Source organism: Leguminivora glycinivorella, chromosome 10 (genome assembly GCF_023078275.1).
Source record: "Leguminivora glycinivorella isolate SPB_JAAS2020 chromosome 10, LegGlyc_1.1, whole genome shotgun sequence".
NCBI classification, from domain to species: domain Eukaryota; kingdom Metazoa; phylum Arthropoda; class Insecta; order Lepidoptera; family Tortricidae; genus Leguminivora; species Leguminivora glycinivorella.
Genome location: NC_062980.1, coordinates 8500789 through 8509211, shown reverse-complemented (window position 1 = coordinate 8509211; position 8423 = coordinate 8500789).

Below are 8423 nucleotides of genomic sequence, written 5' to 3'. Positions count from 1 at the left end.
CCAGAGTCTACCCTCTGCATAAAGAGCTTTGAATGCTTCAGACCAACCAGGGCATCCCACTCTTTTTGGTGACTAGCCTTTGTTTGGTCTTTCATAGCCATTCTGATGGTTCCTTGTGAAAGGCCCACATAAGGTTCCGGACCTATGAAGTTGTCTTCAGATCCGGCCTTGGCAAGTTCATCAGCGTTTTCATTGCCAATGAAGCCTTCGTGCCCCGGTATCCATACCAGTTGCACCTTGTTTTGCCTTCCAAGCTTGTTAAGAGCTTGGATGCCGTTTAATACCAGTCTAGAGGTAACTCTGGGCGATGTGAAGGCTTTGAGTGCCGCTTGACTGTCGCTGAGTATATAGATAGTCTTACCTTGGATTTGTCTAACTATATTCTCATGTACACAGGCAATTATTGCATATGTCTCGGCTTGGAAGACCGTGGCATAATTGCCCATGCTGATACTACCACTGTAGTCATTTGCATAAATGCCTGCGCCCGTACCAGATGCCATCTTGGACCCGTCTGTATACCAGATGATGGTGTTGTCATCAGGGGTGGGTGTCTCCAGACCCTCCTTCCATTCGGCTCTAGTATGGACTTTGGTTTTGAAGTTTTTGTGGAAGATGAATTTCGGTTGCATTTTGTCGCAGCCCATACTCATCAGCCTTCCCATAGAATTGTTGTATTCCATGCTTGTGTGTTTAGTCTTCGGCATGCTATCGCTCCAGAGGCCTGTTAAAGCCAGCCGGTGTAGCGATTTCAGTGCCTCAGACTGTATCACTAGATGTAGCGGCGGGAGATCCAATAGTACCTCCAATGCTGCTGTTGGCGTCGTTCTGAACGCACCCGTTATAGCCATGCATGCTGTCCTTTGTACCTTCATGAGGACATCCTTGCATGTGCTCAGTAATGTCCTTGGCCACCAGGCCAGGCTTCCGTACAGGATTATAGGTCTCACCATCATGGTGTAGATCCACCTTAGTACCTTTGGGTTTAAACCCCATGTTTTGCCGTAAGCTGACCTACACATTCCAAACACTCTAAGTGCCTTGGCTGTGGTCAGTTCGACGTGTCTTTTCCAGTTCAGTTCTTTGTCTAGTGTTACCCCTAGATATTTCACTTCATTGGAAAGTTCAAGTACCCTTCCATAGAGCCTTAGTTGCTCCATGCCAGTAAGGGCCCTTTTCCTGGTAAACGGTACTACCACTGTTTTGCCTGGATTGATGGAGAGTTGTTGGTGGTTACACCACCTCTCCACTTGCCTCAGTGCTGTATTCATGATTTCTGACACCGTTCCCGGGAATTTCCCGTTTATGAGTATCACTAAATCATCTGCATAACCCACTGTATATACTGGGCCCTTATTTAGTTCTTCCAAAAGTGAGTTCACTACCAGGCTCCATAGAGTCGGAGAGAGAACCCCACCTTGTGGACAACCTTTTGTTGCTGTGGCTAGTAATTCTTCCCCCATGAGGGAGGACTTAATTAGCCGGCTGTTCAACATATTACCTATCCAGCGGCAGATGGTAGGTTCTATGCCATGTTTGAGTGCAGCATTATTGATTGCACCATATGTGGTGCGATCAAAGGCACCTTCGACATCCAGAAATGCAGCAAGACATAGTTCTTTGTTTTCTATGGCCTGCTCCGCTCTAGTTGTCACCAGGTGTAGTGCTGTCTCCGTGGACTTGCCCGGCTGGTATGCACATTGCAAGCGGTGTAGTGGATGTCTCTTGAGCGGACCATCCCTGATGTGTCTGTCCACCAGTTTCTCCAAAGTTTTAAGGAGAAATGATGATAGACTTATGGGCCTATATGATTTGGCTTCTGTGTAATCCTCTTTGCCTGGTTTGGGCAAGTATGTTACCTTTACTAACCTCCATGCACGTGGTACATGTCCGAAGGCAATACACGCTTTGTACAGTCTACTCAAGTGGGGTATAAGTACGTTAGCGCCTTCTCGTAGTAGTATGGGGTAGATTCCATCTGGCCCCGGGGCTTTATATGGCTGAAATGTCGATAATGCCCATTGTATTTTGTTGTGGTCTACTACCTTTTTCGACGTGTCCCAATTATGCCTGGTCGTGCGAGTGCACTGTTCCGTAACACTAATTGGTTCATCGTCTGGTACACTCTGATTTATTATCGAGCCTGGAAAATGTGTGGCACACATCACCTTGAGGGTCTCTAGCCCCGTTTCAGTCATTCCACCATCACTCCTTCTAATAGAGGTGTGTAGTATGTTCCTAGCTTTATAGTATATAGTATTTGGCCTAATTCATAATCTTAAAAAAAATTTGTATGCAAATTGACAGATCTGTCAGTGTCTTGTCAGTGTCAGTTTGAACTGTCAGATTGCATACAATTTTTTTTTAAGATTATGAATTTTTAAGACTGTCTGTGGGAAGCGTTAATTTGAAACTTTTGTGGTGTCGGTTAGTGCATCGTGGAAATTGTAATACCTAAACGCAAATTGACTTATTTCCAGTTGTTTTTATTGCGTGTTTCCTTGCTTTAGTGAGGTGAAAAGTTATGTGTTACACACGGGATGCAAAGTTATTTTACCTCGTGTGTATTGCAACACTCTCTGCGCTCAGGATTCTATTTTTGAACTACTCGCTTCGCTCAGGATTCTATTTTCGAACCACTCGCTTCGCTCATGGTTCAACCATAGAATCCATTCGCTAGCTCGTAGTTCAACCCTAGAATCCATTCGCTTAGTTCTGTTGCAATTCCACACTCGGTTAAAATACAACTTTGCTCCCTTGTATAACAAATAACTATTTACCGGTTGTACTAGCACAATATAATATTTTTGCTCTATGTTTGCTCGGGAATAAGTCTCCGAGGTTTAGATTCCCATTTTCCTGGACGCATATTTCCTATACCTATTGAGCTTACGCTCGAATCGATAAGTTGTCTTAGATCAGATAAAACGAGTACAGTTATGCCCTTGTTGAATAATCTACTACATACATACCTACTACAACTTTCACCTTTCACACGATTTAAAATGCATAGCAACGCGCATGTGACACCATTTATTGTGTGTGTGGATTGAGTGAGCACCTTCCGAAAATAAAAAAAAATATGCTGATCATTTAGTAAAAGTTCTAAAACAATTGTAAAACGAATCTCTGAATTTGTAAAAAGATAAATCAAAAGATACAGCCATTAACATGTGCTCACTCAGTTCTCACAAACTACCAACGAAAACAGTGAATATATTCATTTAACATATAATATTTATATACTAACATTTAGTAAAAAATAGGCCAACCTACCTCTATAAATATTAGATCACCTAGTGACGTATTTAATTTTTTACAAATAGTTTCTTATGCTCACTCAATCCTCACACTTTTGAAAAGCCGAATTTTGATGAAAAACATAAGATTTAGACCGCTATTATATGTGTATAGTTTAGTAAAAGTGAAATGGGAATTTGTAAAATACAAAACGAACCACTAACGTGTCAGGTTTTTTTATAATAAATTTTTGTAAGTGCTCACTCAGTCCACACGTTTTGAGAAAGTTAAAAATGTAAATATCTTAAGATTTGTAGCACCTAAGACACTCGAAAGTAGTTCAACATTTAGTAAAAATTTTTACTAAATATCCACCATCTAATATTTTATATTCGTTGTCTGGTTTTAAAGATATTCAGACATAAATTTTCTCATACAAATGTATCAAGTAGGGTGACCACACTATGTCGGCTCCTGATTTTCCCCACCTTCCCATTGTCATATTGAGATTGGGGAGTTTCGTTCAATTTTGATAATCTATCTATCTATCTATCTATCTATTAAGCCCCTTTTTTCTGAATTAGAGAATGTCTCTTAGTTCAGTGTGCCGCTTGGCAAAGGCCTCCTCTAGCTCTTTCCATTGACATCTATCCTGGGCCACTCTTCTCCACTTCGAGCCCAATGTAAGCTTCAGTTCGTCCTCCCATCTCATTCGGGGTTTTTTCTGGCCCCTAGTACAACCTCTAGGGTACCAATTTGTTATGATTTGACTCCATTTCTCGTGCTTGTCACGGAGCATATGGCCGGTCCATCTCCACTTCTGCTGGTCAATTTTCAATAGTATGTCGGTTACTTTTGTTTTTTCCCTAAGGTCTTCGTTTCGAACTTTGTCCAATCTGCATATCCCCATCATACTTCGTTCCATAGACCTCTGGCAGAACATGAGCCTGTCCCGGTGCTCCTTGGTGAGTGCCCATGTCTCGCATCCATATGTAATGCAGGGTAAGATGCATGTGTTAAATACTTTTCTTTTAACTGTCATACTCAGGTTTTTAGACTTCATGACTTCCTTCATAGACCAGTATTTTTTCCATCCATTTGTTACTCTTGTACTTATTTCTTTGCTTGTGAGGTCTTCCGGAGATATTATTTGGCCCAGGTATGTATACTCTTCTACATAGTCTAAGGAGGTCATATCTACAATTATTTTAATTTTAGATGAATTGGTCATTACTTTCGTTTTTGTGGTATTCATCGTCAGGCCTACTTTTCTGCTTTCATCGCATAGGATCTGGATCATAGCTTGCAGTTTTTGTGGATCTTCTTCAAATAAAACAATATCGTCCGCAAATCTATTATAAATATATTAAACTAATACCATATTAATTCTCCATCTGCAAACTGTTTTTAGGTTATGTTCTTGGCCTAGTGATGATGTGTATTGTGTAATTTTTATCGACGTCAGGATAATAACCATATCGACATTCATGCAAAAGGACATGAATGATAATTGGTAAGAAACAAAGAATATAATACTTCACTAGTAAGAAACCAGAACCTGGTTATTTAATCGTGCTAACAGATGAGCGTACCGGATTTGTAAGTGGGAGCGAGGAAATAATAACTATTTCTGAGTTTGACCCGACAGATCAGGGTGCGTAGCCGAATGGCACTAATTACGAAACGCTCACGAAACGAAACGCTAGTAGATATCTAACTATATCGCTCGTGCGTATTGGCGCGACAGAGCCAGACTAACTGGCACGGCGTTTCGTTTTCGTTTGGCGTCGGAGTAATGCCATTCGGCTACGCACGCTGTAAAGCTGCTAACACATGACCGTACCGCACCAAGGTCATCCATATGGATGCTTGCTAGCTTGTAAATGGGAGCGAGAAATAGTAATTATTTTCTCGCTCCCACTTACAAATCCGGTACGCTCATCTGTTAGCACGATTAGATTACCAGGTTCTGGTTTCTTACTAGTGAAGTATTATATTCTTTGTTTCTTACCAATTATCATTCATGTCCTTTTTAATGCATGAATGTCGATATGGTTATTATCCTGACGTCGATAAAAATTACACAATACACATCATCACTAGGCCAAGAACATTAACCTAAAAACAGTTTGCAGACGGAGAATTAATATGGTATTAGTTTAATATAAACTATTATCAAAATTGAACGAAACTCCCCAATATCTCAATATGACAATGGGAAGGTGGGGAAAATCAGGAGCCGACATAGTGTGGTCACCCTACTTGATACATTTGTATGAGAAAAGTTATGTCTGAATATCTTTAAAACTAGACAACGAATATAAAATATTAGATGGTGGATATTTAGTAAAAATTTTTACTAAATGTTGAAGTACTTTCGAGTGTCTTAGGTGCTACAAATCGTAAGATATTTACATTTTTAACTTTCTCAAAACGTGTGGACTGAGTGAGCACTTACAAAAATTTATTATAAAAAAACCTGACACGTTAGTGGTTCGTTTTGTATTTTACAAATTCCCATTTCAATTTTACTAAACTATACACATATAATAGTCAGGGCCGGATTAAGGGTAGAGCGAGTGGAGCGACCGCTCTAGGCGCCGAATGGCAAGGGGGCGCCAAAATCATCATTGCATGGGCGCACACATAGCCCAAAATGGCGAGAGGAGTTCAAAATGAATTCTATGCAGGTCTTGAAAATCTAGATATAAATTTGTGATTGCGAATCAGATTATCTAAAAAGTTGCACCACAATGCCACCATGTACAACATTCATAAGGTGGGAGCCGTTGCTAGGGCGCTGTGAAAAATGTTTCTAGCTCTTGAGGAACTAAATTGCTGTTGTCGCGATGCCGAACGACAAAGACAAAGTTACCTATCCAAACGCTCAGTGTTTATCCGCAATCCAAAGCGAAGTTCCTCCAAAGTCCAAAGGCGCAAAATGTCTCAGAGAGGCGCAAGTTGAAGGAGCGTAAGCGTGCTGATGAACGAACTCTAAAGCACTATTAAACCGAAGGGCACGTAGTGGCAAACCACCGATGCTCATTAAGGCATCCGAAAGAGTTACTTTGGCCTAATTAACTCTTAGTATTATAAAAATAAAACGAAATAAAAGGCCTCTCTAGAAGTCGAGAACGTAAGCACCCTGTGAAATCTAAATACTCCAAAACATGCCAAAGTTCTGCAATTAGAGTCGAACTTCTCGTCTTTTCAATATGTCTGTCCAAGTTGGCCATTGCTGTAATTTGCTTTTCTCCCCCATGTCTTGCCTTGGCCCTGAACTGAATCTCAAATCGGACTGTTATCAGTTTTTGGTCTGCCAGAGCTTAGTCTTTGGCCTCTTCCTAGTGACCTCCTCAATGAACACGCTGCGCAGGAGCTTTAACCTCGCGTACGTTGGCCTATGAAAGACGGGCTTATATAGAATCCCGCCCCCCATAAATAATAGGGAAAAATTTTCGCGCTCGCTTCGCTCGCATTTATAATTTATACCTGTCATATATTTTAGTTACTTAGTCAAATGATTGTGACGTGTCAGACGGACACAGAAAATCTCTAAGGATAGCGTTTTGGCTTCGGACCCAAAAAAAATTAAACAAGGGGGCGCCAAAACTATATTTCGCTCTACCCTAATCGAGTGCGCGGGCCGGCGCTGATAATAGTGGTCTAAATCTTATGTTTTTCATCAAAATTCGTCTTTTCAAAAGTGTGAGGATTGAGTGAGCATAAGAAACTATTTGTAAAAAATTTAATACGTCACTAGGTGATCTAATATTTATAGAGGTAGGTTGGCCTATTTTTTACTAAATGTTAGTATATAAATATTATATGTTAAATGAATATATTCACTGTTTTCGTTGGTAGTTTGTGAGAACTGAGTGAGCACATGTTAATGGCTATATCTTTTGATTTATCTTTTTACAAATTCAGAGATTCGTTTTACAATTGTTTTAGAACTTTTACTAAATGATCAGCATATTTTTTTTTATTTTCGGAAGGTGCTCACTCAATCCACACACACACCAACATTTATTGTAGACTCCAGTGACAATGCACCATCAGGTAGACCGTAATTAGAAATTACGAGTAATTTAAGCGCCAACACACAAACTCAGTCCCCATTTTCCCCTTTGATTTTATGTTAACTCTCTGCATTTTATCGAATATGATAAAAATTAGAAGCGAAAATAAGATTTGATTTCATACACTTTTTAAAATGATTTAAAGTTTATTTATATACCCACTCGTAATTAAGTATTTGAAAAACTGTAGTTAATTTCACATCAGACATCGCATTAGTCAATTTATTAATACCTAATATTTATACTATTAATATGTTTCCAGAGAGAAAAATTAAGACTACGCTTGTATGAAAAGTCGATTTCGCACGGGTTATTCTTTTTAGTGTTTAGCAGCAATTTTACAGGTTTCTGTAGGAAACATATATATACGAGTAGAATCCATATAAAACAATGTAATAACTAATAAGTACTATATTGCTTAAACTTCACTGCCTCTTGACGTCATATATTTCAATATATCTGATACCAGTGTTTCTAAAACGGTAAAAAAAAACCGGCCAAGTGCGAGTCGGACTCGCCCACCGAGGGTTCCGTACAAACTTTCTTTCAAAATACCTAGTAAAAATAATCTCATATTTTCATATAACTCTAATGACTTGACTAGAAGACAAAAGTATAGGCACTAATGAGTATTATATTGTATAGCGCCATCTCCCGGTCAATTTGCTAACTAATTTGCGCGACCTGGTTTTTCAGGGATAATTCTTTATGTTAACCGATTTAAACAGTTTTTACTTTATTGGACAGAAGATGGTTTACGTAACATCTCGTATTAATTTTAAGTGCGATATACATCCGCAAGGGTGGGTAAATTGAAAGTAAAAATCTGAAAAGTTTTTTGTGAATTAAAAAAAAAGTATTCAAAATACAAACACGATTATATTTTTCCTGTAATATATAGCATAAAACCAATGTTTACTAAAATTTTCATAATTTTTCGTTGGTAAACTTCGGAGATAAGGGGGGGGGGGAACGGTATTTTTTTTTCCCCTCACTAGCTCGGAAACACATGTTTTGTCCTTTAATACCAGCGGGTAAAAACGCATTTTATCCACTAGTGAGTAAAGTAATTTGACCTTGAATAAAGTCAAATCAACTGCT